This window comes from Mastigoproctus giganteus, chromosome 10, assembly GCF_048544385.1.
Source record: "Mastigoproctus giganteus isolate SK-2022 chromosome 10, ASM4854438v1, whole genome shotgun sequence".
Classification (NCBI taxonomy): Eukaryota; Metazoa; Arthropoda; class Arachnida; order Uropygi; family Thelyphonidae; genus Mastigoproctus; species Mastigoproctus giganteus.
Window position 1 is genome coordinate 128,001,495 of NC_143584.1, and position 15,661 is coordinate 128,017,155.

Here is a 15,661-nt window from a genome sequence, read left to right on the forward strand (position 1 = left end):
AGCTTTCTGATAGATTCTGCAGTCTGATACCAGTAGGCCGAATTGTTCTGGTTTATTTGCATAGTGAGTTTTCCACAGAGGATCATGCAGTAGTGGCCAAACAGGATGAGTAAGCAGACTTTTAATCTCAGCTGAGTAGTTCATCAACATCTTTCTTCTGATGCTAAGTGGAGGTTCATGAGCCTCAACATTAAGACTTTGAACTGGTGATGTTCTGTATGCACCTAGAGCTATCCTAAGAGAGGAATGTTGGATGGGTGCAAGATGGGCCAAGGTGCTCTCCCTGGCTGAGTCATAAACAGATGCTCCGTAATCTAGCCGAGATCTGATTAGGGAATTATATAAGAGGAGCAGAGTATAAAGATCTGCACCTCAAGATACACTGGAGATAACCCGGAATATGTTCATTTTCTTTGTGCAAGTGGTTCTTAGATATTTGATGTGCCCCTGGAAGTTGGCTGGTGCAGCATAAGCCTCAGACTTCCTTCCATCATATGGCTAATAATAATAATAGCATCTTCCTACTGATGTTTTCTAGGTCAGGGTACTAACTTTTTGATACCATATATCTGAGTAGGATGGTTTCAGCACAGTCAAACTGGGCTAGCTGGAGGTCCTTATAACATTATAACAGTGTGAATCAGAATTACAAGACTATGGAACTAAGGAAAAGTAATGGGAAATTAATGAACAGTTGTTCAGGGAGTGCTAAAAACAGCCAAATATTCAAATATAAAATTCCTGTGGATAAGCAGTGTCACAAATAACTACATGGGATTATTTATGGATACAACATAAAAAGACAAGACCCTCGTGTTTGTACACTAATGCTAAAAGTATATTTAATAAATTTGATGAATATGAAGTTTCGGTTAAGTTTACCAATGTCAACATAATAAGGATATCAGACACATGGTGCCATTCTGATACACTGCATGTAGAATTTCAATACAGCAAAAAAAAACAAAAAAAAAACATGACAGATAGGGAGGAGGGGGATCATGCTTTACATCAGAAAGCAAATGGATTCAAGAAGTGTATATCCAATGGACAAGGAAAAAGAATAATACTGAATCAGTCTGATATGATCTAGAGGAACAACAAAACTGAAAGGGTATAATACAGATGTACGGGCCTAATGGGTTTGCTGTGTTTTCAACATAGCTGTGATCACAACTATGATTAAAACCAGAATATCTTAATATGGAAGACTTCAACTATCCATAAATAAACTGCATGATTAGGGCATTTGCCAAGTAGCAGTATTCATCTGGATCATCTCAATGACTGCTTTGTATCTCAACTTTTGTCATGGCTGCTATTGGGGGAATCAGTATTCTTAAATTGGTCGTGGATAATTATCTTCTAGTAAAAAATCTTTTACCTCAGGAGCAAATAGCCTGGTGACCTTCACATTTTTGTATAGGATCTATCTAAGGAAGTTACAGTTAAGGGTAAAGAGAAAGGTTTCCATTCGCTTAAGGAAGAGTATGTTGGTCTTAGAGATCATTTGAGTTCGATTCAGTGGGAATAGCTAAAATAATTAAGGGGTACAGCATTATAAATAGGAAGAGTTCAAGAAAACAGTGTTACAGAAAATTTGAGACATTACACCATTTGATTCTTTAGAAAGAGAAGGCACAAAGGAAATTTAAATGAGCAACCAACAAACAGATGAAACTGGTATTATAAAAAAAAATAGAATGGCTGGGATATCAAATGATTATCAAAAAACATACTTTCCGAAAAAAAAGGTGGGCTGCCTGCAGATATCTAAGATTATCAAGGAAACTCCATTCAATATGGAAAGAATAAACTGGTTTGTACTTTCCATATTGAATCACTCCTCTGGGTAATCAGGTTACTTGGACATTATCACAATTGCATGATGTCGAAGAATTTTCAGCTTGTGGGAACGGATAACTTATTTGGAAATATTTTAACGTATTTTCGATAAATTAACATATTAAATGGTGTTTGACAAATAGTTTAATAGTCTTAGGTACATTCATTAGCTTATTTTTAAGTTTAGCTAGTGATTTTGTATATTACGACTTATTATTCATAACACTATTGTATCGCTGTTTTGGTGCAAATATTGTAACACATAACCAGTAGTTCGGTGGAATAGTAGGGTCTAATTTTAATAAATAAGTAGATCAAAGGTTCTAATCACTTGTTAGGCATATTAAATGGTATTTGACAAATAATTTAATAGTCTTAGGCACGTTCATTAGCTTATTTTTAAGTTTAGCTAGTGGTTTCGTATGAACAGGCTAAGAGTAGAAAACTTGCTTCTTGCCCTAATGGTAGCCGAGCATTCTGGTCTCTTGCCAAAGCTATTGACCAAAACTTTTGCCCATCTCTGCTCTCACTTCTGTCCAAACCAGATGGTTCTGTTGTCACCTGCCATTTTTCTTCCAATTCATGTATTAATGATCTTGGTAAAACAACTCCCACCATTCCCAACATGCTCCATTCAATGCCTCCTTCCATCAAAAGGATGTCAAAAGGATTTTGAAGAATCTTGATGCTAAGAAAGCTCCAGATCCCGATGGTATTTCTCCACTTGTTCTCAAAACCTGTGCTCCTGAACTTACTCCTATTCTTTGCCACCTTTTTTCACTTTCTTATTTGAAAGGTGTTTTTCCTTCTGCTTGTAAATTTGCTCATATCCAGCCAGTTCCTAAAAAGGGTGACAAATCCCTCCCATTCAATTATTGTCCCATTGCAATTACTTCTACTCTTTCTAAAATAATGGAGAAATCAATTAACCGCCAACTCTTAAACTACCTAGAAACCTTCCGTCAGTGTCGATCCATTGGTGATATTCTGGCTTATGTTACCCATTTATGGACTAATTCAATGGAAAAGTTTGGTTTGTTGTTTGTTTGTTGTTTGGTTTTTAGGAGCATTAGCAACTAAGGCCATATTGCTCCGGGAATATGCTGTGGTCATTCCCTGACCTTTCCGCATCCTCCGTATTTGGTGGTGACGGGCTCGAACCCCGGTCTAATCAAGAAGCGTGTGCTACGCACTGCTGCTCCTTCCTACCTAGCTACAGAGGTGCTGGAAAGGTTCGGGGAAACACAAGTAGTTGCTCTTGACATCTCAAAGGCTTTCGATCGTGTTTGGCATAAAGGTCTTCTAAACAAGCTTCCATCAACAACAGTTTGCCGACTGTTTTTAGTAACTGGTTATTCAGTTTTCTCTCTGATCGCTCACTGAGGGTGATGGCCCTCTGTCTTCTAACTTCTCCACTAATGCCAGTGTCCCCCAAGGTTCAGTTCTTTCCCCCACTCTTTTCCTCTTGTATATTAATGACCTTCTTCCATTGACTGGAAATCCTATCCATAGTTTTGCCAATGATAGCACATTGCATTCCACTTTCCATTTTGAGAAACCTTGTCCTGCTCAATCAGCTTCAATTTCTCGAAAATCTGCTACCAATTCCTTAAATGCCGATCTTCAGGTAATTCTCCAGTGGGGCAAAAACAACTTAGTTGATTTCAACCCTTCTAAAACTCGGTCTTGTCTTATATCTCACAAAAAGGATTCTTCTGCTCCTATGCTTATCTTTAGTGACACTCCGATTTCTAGGCAAAATGTTACATCTCTTTTGGGGATTGCCCTGACTTCTAATCTCTCTTGGCACGAACACATTACAAATATTGCTTCCTCTGCATCTAAAAAACTTGGTTTTCTCTTTCACTCTCAGCGTTACTTTTCTTCCAAACAGTTGCTCACTCTGTATAAATCGCAAATCCACCCTGCCACGGAATATTGTTTCCACATCTGGGGTGGTGCCCCCAAAACCTCTCTCAGGCTTCTTGATTCCATTCAGAAGAGGGCAGTTAGGTTATTTAATGATTCATTTCTAACAGAGTTTCTCCATTTGCTGTCTCATAGATGTACTGTTTCTGCTGCATGCCTCTTCTACAAGATATTTCCATGGACACTGTTCTTCTGAATTGGCTTCTATAATTCCCGCTCTCTCCTTCAAAACAGTCAGAACACGTGCAGCCACCAGCCAACATCCATTTACTGTCCAACTTCAAACTCATAGAACCAACTTTTCATCTTCCTCGTTTATTCGTTCAACTGCCATTTTCTGGAACAACCTTCCTTCATACGTATTTCCTGAAAATTACAGTCTACAGAAGTTCAAGTCCAATGTCAACAAATATCTTCTTTCATCTTCTCAACCTCCAACCCAAGCATTGTACTAAGTACTATAGGTTCTAATACCTCTCGTGTTTGGGGTTTACATTAAAAAAAAAAAAAAATGACGACTTATTATTCATAACACTATTGTACCGCTGTTTTGGTGCAAATATCGTAACACGTAACCAGCAGTTCAGTGGAATAGTAGGGTCTAATTGTGATAAATAAGTAGCTCAAAGGTTCTAATCACTTGATAGGCATATTTTTTTTTTTTGTTTTTTCCAAAGAGCTAAATGATTTTGTAATAATTCAGAGCAAAGTAGTGCTGGGGGTATTATTGTTTTGTATATTTATCAATGATATTGATGAAGGTATATCAGGCTTAATGTCCAAGTTTGCAGATGTTGGCAGGGTTGTTAATAACAGTAATGACAGTATGCTACTGGAACAGGATCTAGAAAAGTTGGGCAGATGGTCTAAGAAGTGGCAACTGAAGCTTAACATTGACAAATGCAATTACTGCTACTGCTTTTACTACTACATTTCTTTAGAGTTACTGCTACCCATATGCAATACTGCATATGGGTAGCAGTAACCCTAAAGAAATGTAAAAAACTGTGTGGTACTATACTCACGGTTGATTTGATTTTCGTTTTTTATGGCGCAAAAACATTGAAGGTAATAATACACCAGGAATAACTTCAGTTTCCAAAAAAGATTAAGATTTGGTAACCCATGAAAAAGGTTACCTCGTTAAAAGTTGTATATATGTATATTTATAAATAAATAAAAGGTAATATATAACTACACTCACGGAAGTGTAGAATGAAAAAGACCTTGGAGTAATTGTGCAGTCAGATATGAAGTTTCCTGAGAATTGCAGACAGGCTGCCGGAGCAGGTCATTGGGTCTTGTCAATGATATACAGTAATTTTGCCAGCAGGGATAAGGAGATGATTATCCCCTTGTATAAGGCAATGGCCAGGCCACACTTTGAGTACTGCATACAGAGGCCTGGAGGCCTCATTTTAGGAAGAATGTAGAGTTGCTAGAACGAGTACAGAGATGGGCAACAAGACTGGTAAGGGGACCTTTTACCAAGAAACAAAGGGGTCCTTTTACCAAGAGAGGCTTATGTTCTGCAAAATTTTTGCAGGGTCTGGAGACTAGGCACCTGCAAAGTGATCTGATTGAAGTGTATAAGGCCTTGAATGGTTTGAGCAGGCTTAATGCTGATGGGATTCTTCCTCTTGCTCAGATTACAAACCTGAGGGGGCATAAACTCAAACTGAGGAAAGACAGTTGTAGAATAGATGTGCGGAAATTTGCCTTTAGCCACTGGGTAGTTGATTGCTGGAACAAACTTCCATCTGTCGTTGTGGAAGTTGATAACTTAAATAAATTTAAGGAAGAACTGGACAAACTTTTGAAGCAAATGTTTTTTGGCTGATGCTGTATAAGATTGCTTTCTTGCATCATATGTCTCTGCTAATGCTAATTTAAAGCTGCGATCATAACGGTATAGCACAACGTACATCTTGAACTTGGTAGTACACTGTATAATGTAAAACTTGATAGTGTAATATGTATCACAGCATTTAGAAATCTATTAGCTTAGTGTAGTTTGCTAATTACTTGATTAATTTTAATTGTTGATCAATTAAACTGTATTTGAACAGAAATCATGCCCCAGACTACAGCAGCAAAACAGCGGGTACAAAGCAGCATGAATGCTGTGGCTTGGGGGGGGGAACTAAAGGGGGCGATTCCTATACGAATCTTAGCATAACAAAATATGTGTGTGTGTGTGTGTGTGTGCGTGTGCGTGTGTGTGCGTGTTTTCAGTGCAGAAAGTGTGAAGAAATTAGGCACCAGCTCAGCATTCTGATGGGTGTTTATGAGAGTTTGAAGAGAGTAAGCTGGAGGCCCTTGAAGGAATCAAAATGGGGGGCCCCTGATGGGCTCTAGCGTTCATTTTGGGCTAAGAACTGCCCAACGGAACACCAGAGCTCACACTTGTGCATCGCGGAACACAGTGGAAATCCTCAAGGCAGAATGCACTAGTCCCAAAACAGGTGATTATTGTCGGTGACACTATTGTCAGGGAAACATAAATATGCTGTGCAAGAAGGATAGGTGGAATGGGACCAGTTTGTCTGCCAGGGGCAAAAGTAGATGATGTTATAGAGCAGATATCATTTTTTAAGGGCACAAAAGGTGATATTGTTGTAAAAGTAGGGATCTGAGGACTTACTTAACAAGTATAGGGCAATGTTGGGAAAAAGTCCTGAGTTAAGATTGAATTAAAAAATTTAGGATTGATTAAAAAGTTTCAATACTAAATTAAGTACTGTCAGTCAATTTGGCCCTGGAAAGAATGTGCAAGGCTCATGGGGTAGAATTTTTCTCAGCTTGATCTGTGCTTGTTAGCAAGAGAGACTGCTTTTATGGGGATGGGATACACTTAAATAGAAGGGGTGCAAGAATATTTGCTGATGATATCAACGCAGTGATAGGTGGGTCGGAAAACTGCTGGCTTTGGGGGTTACACAAACTAATAGATTAAGTAGAGCTGTAGGCAGATGTGAAGGTGATTCTTGCACTGCTTCTATTGGAAAATGCAGCAGCCTGGAAAGAAAGATGTCAGCAATTTCACACCCTGCTGTAGGCCATCATGGAACTAGTGAATGCATATGCTATGTAAGGGAAACTAAGAGTAAGAACATGTGCCTGTACACTAGTGCTAGGAGCACTGTAAATAAATTTGATGTGTTTAAAGTACTGATTAAGTCATCAAATGCAGATAATGTAGGGATAGTGGAGACATGGTGTCACTCAGACATAAGTGATGCTGAATTTGAATATGGAGAGTACAGTGTATACAAGAAGGACAGACAGTACAGGAGCAGTGGAGGAGTTATGCTCTTACTTAAAAAGCAAATTAAACTTAAGGCAATACAACCTTGAATCAGTTTGGTGGGATATAAGCACTGGGAAAGAAAAACTGAGTAGGAGTGTGTTATAGACCTAATGACTGTGATGAGTATTCCAAACAGTTATACAAAGAAATAGAGCGGGCACTAAATCAGAATGTCTTATAATGGGGGATTTTAACTTTCCAGATTTTGACTGGAATTTGTGGATTGGTCACTCACATACTAGCAAGATTTTGTAGATTTCTTGAATGACTGTTTTCTACAGTAGCATGTAGAGAAGCAACAAGAGGAAGCAATACTTTTGATTTGGTTATCAGCAGTAATTCTACATGCATTAAGAATCTCCAGATCTGCAGGTAAATGACCGACTAGATGGTGGTGATAACAGTGTACTAATGTGGAGCCAACCAGGCTAGTCGGGTGGGTAAAGTTCCTGCCTGGTAACCCAAAGTTTGTGGGTTCGAATCCTGCTTCGGGCTTGGATATTACGATGGTGCCGTACTCTTCGGTTGGACCTCACGACCACAATACACGAAGGAAGCAGAAAAAATTCTGATTCCTTTGTGTATTGCTCACATCATACGATAAAAAAAAAAAAAAAAAACTAATGTGGAATTTAATTAAAGACATAATTACTGTCAAGAGTACAGGGAAAGGCTTTTATTTTCATAAGGGTGAGTACAGTGGTCTCAGACAGTTTTTAAATTCTATGCAGTGGGTCCAACTGATGTCCCCAACAGTAAATTCTAAATGTGAAGCGTTCAGGGAAGTATTCAAAGATGCTACTAGGCTTTTCATACCAATGAAGAAATACTGTTTAAGGCTTAGACCTAAATGGAGGTCTGATGAACTATTGAGACACGTGGCAGGAAAGAAAAGTGCATGGGATGCATACAAATTATCAGGTAATACAGAAGTCTATGGTAGATATAAATTAGTCTGAAATCAAGTCACAAAGGAGGTTAGGCAAGTTAAGGCAGATTATGAGAAGTCTCTGGCAAAGAATGCCAAGAAAAGCAGCAAAGACTTCTATGCTTATATTAACAGAAGAAGGAAGAGACTGAATCACATTGGGCTACTTGATGTCAATGAGTTAACTGTCAATGACCCTGCTCAGTTTGCTGAAAATTTTAATAGATATTTTGCATCTACATTTTACACATGAGGAATTCTTTATGGGAGGGGATTCAGAAGTTAACCAAACTCCAACTGGAAGCTAAATTACTGTGATAACTGAGAGGAAAGCGAAAGAGAAATTGTCAAAGCTGAACATAAAAAAGGCACCTAGGGTGGATGGAATTGATCAAATTATATTAAGGGAGGTAGCAAAAGAGTTAAGAAAACACAGCCATAATTATGAGAGCATCCTTCAAATTCAGGGGGAGGTCCCCAAGGACTGGAGATGTGAAAATATATCCCCAATTCATAAAGGGGGGATCAAAAGCTGATGTGAGTAATTACAGACCTATCAGCTTAATATCTGTTCCAGGGAAAATAATGGAGTCACTGGTTAAAGTAACAATGGGACCATCTGAACAGGAATGCAATTATACTGCAGTTACAGCATGGATTTGTTAGGGAGTGGTCTTGTCTAACCAATCTGATAGCTTACTATGATGCAGTGATGAAGGAACTGGATGCAAAAAATAATTTTGATATCATATACTTGGATTTCAGGAAGGCTTTTGATACTGTTGCACATAAAAGACTGCATATAAACTTGAACAATGTGGCATTAAGGGCAAGTTACTGCTATGGATAAAGGGATGGTTAAGTGGAAGAAGACAGAGAGTGGTTATCAATGGACACTGCTCTTTGTGGACTAATATTATTAGTGGAGTTCCCCAGGTTCAGTGCTGGACCCATTGTTGTTTTTAATATTTATCAATGATACTGATGAAGGTATATTAGGCTTAATGTCAAAGTTTGCAGATGATACAAAAGTTGGCAGGTTAGTTAACAACAGTAATGATGGTATGCTACTGCAACAAGATCCAGAAAACTTAGGTCAATGGGCTGAGAAATGGCAGTTGAAATTTAACATTCATATATGCAAGGTACTGCATATGGGTAGCAGTAATCTCAAAGTAATTTATTAACTGTCTAGAACTACACTCAGAGTAGAAGAAAATGAAAAAGACCTTGGAATAAGTGTGCAGTCAGATATGAAATTCTCTGAGCAGTGCAGATGTGCTGCCAGGACAGTTCATGGAGTTTTGTCAATGATATAGAGAAACTTTTCTAGTAGGGATAAGGAGGTGATTATCCCGCTGTACAAGGCCATGGTTAGGCTGCATTTACATGTCTGGAGGCCTCACTTTAGGAAGGATGCAGATCTCCTGAAATGAGTCCAGAGAAGGGCAACCAGATTGGTGAAGGGAACAAAAGTGTATTCTTACCTAGAAAGGTTTCAGTTCTGCAAACTGCAGTGTCTGGAAACGAGGCACCTGTGAGGTGATCTGATTGAGGTGTTTAGGGCCTTGAATGGAGTGAGTAAGCTGAATGTGAATGGCATTCTTTCTCTTGCTGAGACTGCACACATGAGGGGGCATAAATTTAAGTTGAGGAAGGATGGTTGCAGGATAAATGTGTGGAAGTTTGCCTTCAGCCAGCAAGTTGTTGATTGTTGGTGTGGGCTTTCCATCTGATGTTGTGGAAGTGGATGTTTTAAATAAATTTAAGGAAGAACTAGAACAACTGTTTTTTTGGCTGATGCTATAAAAGCTTGCATTCTTGCATCACTTGCCACTACTACTACTACTACTCAGAGATATGAGAGATGCTTAGGATGATTATGAAAAGGATTTAGAAAAGAAGCTAACAAAGATAATAAAGGAGTATTTGTATGTGTTGCCACTAAAAGAAATGATCAATACTAGTTGACTTCAAGAGAGAAACTGGAGGTGGTTGATATATAAACAGTTTTTTTGCTGTTTATATATGCACACAAAATATATTATTCAAGGAAAGAAGGCCATTAGTTCAGCTAATAATTAGTCAGTATTAAAGGAATTTATGATTAATGAAATGCTCTGCAAGAGATTATTATCAGGTTTAAAGGTGAAAAAAGAAATAAAAAGGAACTGATGGTATCTATTTGTTTATGTTGAGAGAAGCAGCTAAGAGATCACTGCCATTATATATAATAATGGAGGTATCCCTAAATGGTGGTGAAGTTCAAAAAGATTGAAAGTATGCAAATCTCACCAATACACAAAAGGATTCTAATCTTGATTCAGGCAACTATAGGCTTGTAAGTCTAACTTTCGTGGCAGGAAAAACGTATGGAATCTATGATTATAATAGTAATAATCCAATAGTAATAATCTGAGTTACAACATTATTTTATTAAGGGAAGATCATGTCTGACAAACCCCTAAGTATTATGTTGCCATAAAGAAAATGGATGTAAGGAATAACTTTGTTGAAATTTACTTAGATTTTAGAATGGCCTTTTAAACAGTCCTGCCTTGTGCACAAGTTGGAGATGTGTGACATTGATATGAGTTGCTACAGCGGATAAAGGACTGCTTAACTGGAAGAAGAATAGTTATAAATGGGCAATTCTCTAATTGGACTAGTATTCTTGTCTGCATCCCCCAGAATTCTGTGCTAAGAACTTCATTATTACTAATTCTCATTAACCTTCTACCAGAATGCCAGTGACAGGTGTCTAATCTTGTCATAATGCTTTGATTTTGCTGGCTAAACATGAACAGCTGACAAAAATAAAGATGTCTGTGTTGCATCTGACAGATGCCACACAAGTGTCTGAATTTCAATCTGGAAGTTCAGAGCTCTTGAAAAATATGATAAAAGCTTATATTATTATTATTATTATTATTACTGATTTCTCTCATTCATTTTCATTCAATATTTTTAATTGGTTTAGCAAATCATAATTAATAGATCACCATTTTCAATTCAGTAAACAGCTAAAAATTTATTTTATAATTAAAACAAATAAGGATCAAACAGATAACACAGGAGTATCTTTGTTATAATTGAGAATTAGAGTAACAGAAGGTTAACAATACTGATGATGATATGTCTCATTTAAAAATTTTCTGGTCATATTCTCTGAAAAATTGTTTCCAGAAACACACTGTAAGCTTTAAATATAACAAAAGTAAATAAATTTAAAAAAATTCTCACTTTTAAGTTTATATAATGTAGCCTGAATAACAGTAACTATTTCTCAATGTCTATCTATCAATTTATCTATATCGGTATATATATTTTTTTTTTCCTTTTTTTCCCAAAATTTTCAAAGGGTAACAAATTCTTAAGAATTTCAGATTTTTGAATACTGGATTTAAGAGGTTTTATTGTATACAGAATATAAAATATTCCATATTAACCAAGTTTTTATTTAGTTGAGGTAAACCTTGGTTTGATGTACCTTAAATAACCATGATTTTACAATATACACAAACCAATACCAGTTATTGCTTCCAATCGAATAACAAGATTCAATTTAAGTATTAAAAATAAAAAGTATTAATAATGCTTTTAGTTTTTCAAAAAATTATTCAATGAAGTAAAAATGATTCATGATTCTAGATTAAATGGAGCAAGCTAGTAATTCATTATCCAAATTGCCTAGGGATCAATGACACAAGTTATTTTTTAATGTTTTTATCAGTGAAATGCACTAGAAAATAGTCCAAATATTCAGCAAGATATGATATTAACAGCACTTTTTTTGTTTCGATGTGACCAGAAATTTCGTTTTTAATTCATGTTTTCTTAATAGATTGCAATAATTATTTGTATATATTTTTATTTTTTAATAAAAATGAAGTACAGTAGAGCGTCAATAATCCGAACTAATTGGGACCAGGGGTAGTTCAGACTTCTGATTTGTTCGGATTTTCGAACTTATCAAAAGTACTGTTCTGGAGACTAAAAAAAAAAAAAGTATAGTAAGTTTAGAAATAAAAACAATGGCTTTAAAATCTGAGGAAGCACATAATTTTTTGTTAAAATCCAGTGCCTTTGCACACAACAGAGGTCCAGATATGGGTTCTCCTAAACTTTGTCTCTGTGTGAACCACAAATAAACGGCATCTTCATTTATTTATTATTTTTTTTTTATTACAGTTTATTTACTACAGTACACTAAAATAAAATGCTGTAAAAACTCTGTTCAGAAACTTTTTACTCCGTATCTCACTTGTGCATATTGTGTTAGTTGCAATTTCGGCATGCCGCGTTCTTTGTTATTGATTGACACTTTTTTTTTTCCTTACTGTTTTAGCTTTAACAACCTAAAAAAATATCAGTGTACAGAAATATCAGATTACAAAGTGTTGTTTTTAGTTAGTATAGTATGCATATTAATTAAGCTATGTGCATAAGTGCAAATTTATTTTTATTTTGCTAACCTGTGGGTAATACTGTTCCGATTTTCACGTATCATTTAATTTTGTTGAAAAAAAGGCGTAAATTTGTGCTTTATACAGTGTATCATCATTTTTATAGCCTATGGATAATATTCCTCCAATTTTTGCTTATTAGAATTGCCATTCAATAGAATGAAAATTCAATTTGCAAACGTGATCAAAATAACCAGCGCTTACTGTAATTATTTTACAGCACCAGCATAAAAAATAAATAAATCCTGACTTATTTGAATTATTGACATTCAGATTTTTGATGCGCTACTGTATTTAAAAAATATAGTGTTTTCCTTTTATTTAAAAAATTTCAGTATTATATATACTGAATATATATATATTCATAATATATACATGTATGTTCATTAGAGAATGTTTGTATATAAAAAAATGAAATTTGTAACAGGAAGCAAGAGTGTTCTCTTTCATTAAAAATATATATTTTTTTATTTATATATTTATTTTATTGTAAGATTCTCACTGCAAAAGTTTTACTTTGTTGAATGATTGTCATAAAGAATGCTTATCAAAAATTTAAATTAATTACATACTGAGTGGATGGTTGAAAGATTCTTTGCATAAAGCTACTGTGACTAAAATTTGCTGAAAACATTGCTTCTGAGAGCATTATTCTTACCGTCTTTTATTTTGGTACAACTTATAATCGGAGTGATTTTACATAGTAATGGGACATCTTTACATGTTATATGACAGTGTTGTTTCATACTTTATTTTAAAAACTGATTTGTTCAAGAAACTGAGAAATGTTTGTTACATTCTCTCTCTCTCTCTCTCTCTCTCTCTCTCTCTCTCTCTCTCTCTCTCTCTCTCTCTCTCTCTCTCTCTCTCTCTCTCTCTCTCTCTCTCTCTCCCCTAAGATGATTTTTAAAGTTATATATGTTTTATATTAAATGTACTTAGTGATGCTTGGGCACATTTTTGCAGAAGTTAGGCAGGCAATTAGAACATGTGTAACTGATTTGTAGTGTTTAACAAGCAGGAGAAGAAGACCATCCTATAATATTCTATTTATAATCTTGCTAGTATCACTTCATCATGCCTGGTTTGGTGAAGAATGCTTTAATTTGTAATTTATTAGTAGTTAGAATCTATGAATAACTAATTTATAATCTGAATGCAACTGAATTTTTTATAATCTGAATGCAACTGAATTTTTTATAATCTGAATGTAAGTGAAATATTTATAATCTGAAAAAGGGAGAATAACTTTCAATACTGGATTCTTTTGCAGCTTTATCAGTTTGTTCATTTCTATGCATTCTGGCAATCTGATTTTATGGCCTGACCAAATTTTTGACACCTGGAACTGGATCTGCTGTTTTAGTAGATAATTTTCATGCCTCATGTGTTACTTATGCCTCTCAGAGCCTTAAATACCCCAATCAAGTCTCCTCCTAAAGTGCCTAGTTTCCAAGCTCTGCAACCTACATATTCAAAGTCTTTCCTCATATGGATGCCTTTTTGCCAATCTCACTAGGCGAGTAACCCATCTTTGGACCCTTTCAAGAAACTCAATGTCTTTCTTTAGGTGCGATCTCCATACTTGAACATAGTATTCCAAGTGTGGCCTAACGATAGCCTTATATAATGGGATTATGACATCTTTATCTCTACTAGCAATTGTTCGATAAATCATCGATAGGACACCATGGCCCTTCCTTGCAACCTGTCTACAATGCTAGGAGAACTTCATGTCTGACCATATCATAACACACAAGTCCCTTTCCTCCACTACCGGCTTTAGTTCAACTCCATCAAGTGTATAAGTTATTTTGGGGTTATTGTTCCCCAGGTGTAATACCTTAAATTTTGCTGGATTAAAGCATAGCGGGCATTTTTCTGACCATCCCCAAAGTCTATCTAGATAACTCTGAAGAAGCTCTGCTTGGCAGTGATCATTAACTATGCTACTAACCTTTACATCATCTGCAAATTTGGACATCACACCTTTTATCCCTTCATCAATGTCATTTGTGAAAATCAAAAACAACAATGGTCCTAATACTGATCCTTGGGGAACCCCACTTCTTAAATCAACCCAATCTGAGGAATAACCATTTATCACAACCCTCTGCCTCTTGCCCTGAAGCCATCCAGCTATCCATCTAAGGATTTTCCCCAGTGATTCCAACCTGTTCCAGCTTATAAAGTAACTGCTCATGTGGAACTGAGTCAAATGTCTTGCTGAAATCCAAATAAACAATGTTGAAATTATTCCCTAAATCCAGCTCACAAGTGAGTCTGTCAAAATAGCTAATCATATTAGTTAAACATGATTTTCCCTTTACAAAACCATGCTGAGTATTCTTCAGAATTCCATTTCTATCTAAATGATCCTGAATTCACCCTTGATCATTGTCTCCATGATTTTCCCTACAACTGAAGTTAGACTGACCAGTCAGTAATTTCCCACTTCACTCTTAGAACCACCCTTATGTATTGGAGATACACTGGCACTTTTCCAATCCAACGGAATTACTCCCAAGTCCAGTGATGCTCTCATAATTAGCCTCAATGGTTCAATGCACTCACTTGCCACCTCCCTTAAGATTATAGGGCATATGCCATTGACACCAGGAGCTTACTGGCCTGTAGGCTCGAAAGTTTTTTCATGAAATAAACATGTGAAATTTCAACATCCTTAATTACATTTTTTTTAAAACTTCACTCCCATAATTTCTCATCGACACAAAGGGTTTTTCTTCTTTAAATATCGATGGAAAGTAACTTTTGAGTTCATCTGCGACTTCAGCTGCGACTTATCCCACGTCCATTATGTAAGGGTCCGATCTGATTTGTCCTCCTCTTCTTTGCATTTATATATGTGAAGAAATCTTATCCTCTCTCTTTGCCAGCGATTTCTCATAATCTGCCTTTGCCAACCTAACCTTTTCTGTGGCACTAATACAGATCAATTTGTAGCTGTTATAGGCTTCAGTACTTTTTATTGCTCTGTAACTTTTCCATGCCTTCTTTTTCTGCTCAAGTAATCTGGAAACTTCATTATTTATCCAACTTGGAATCTTCCTCGTGGAATATTTTTTTAATGGTATATAAGCATTCAAGCTTCTGTGATTAATGTTTTTAAGGTATACCATAATTCAGTTGTATTATTAATAGAGGCCATGTAGCATCTTAAGC

The 15,661-nt window shown here is 36.2% G+C and overlaps 1 protein-coding gene across 1 annotated transcript in view; it reads right to left on the reverse strand.

The window, feature by feature from the left end:
- Positions 1-15,661, reverse strand: part of LOC150079282 (uncharacterized) — an 850,343-nt gene that overhangs the window by 84,048 nt on the left and 750,634 nt on the right. The window lies entirely within an intron of this gene.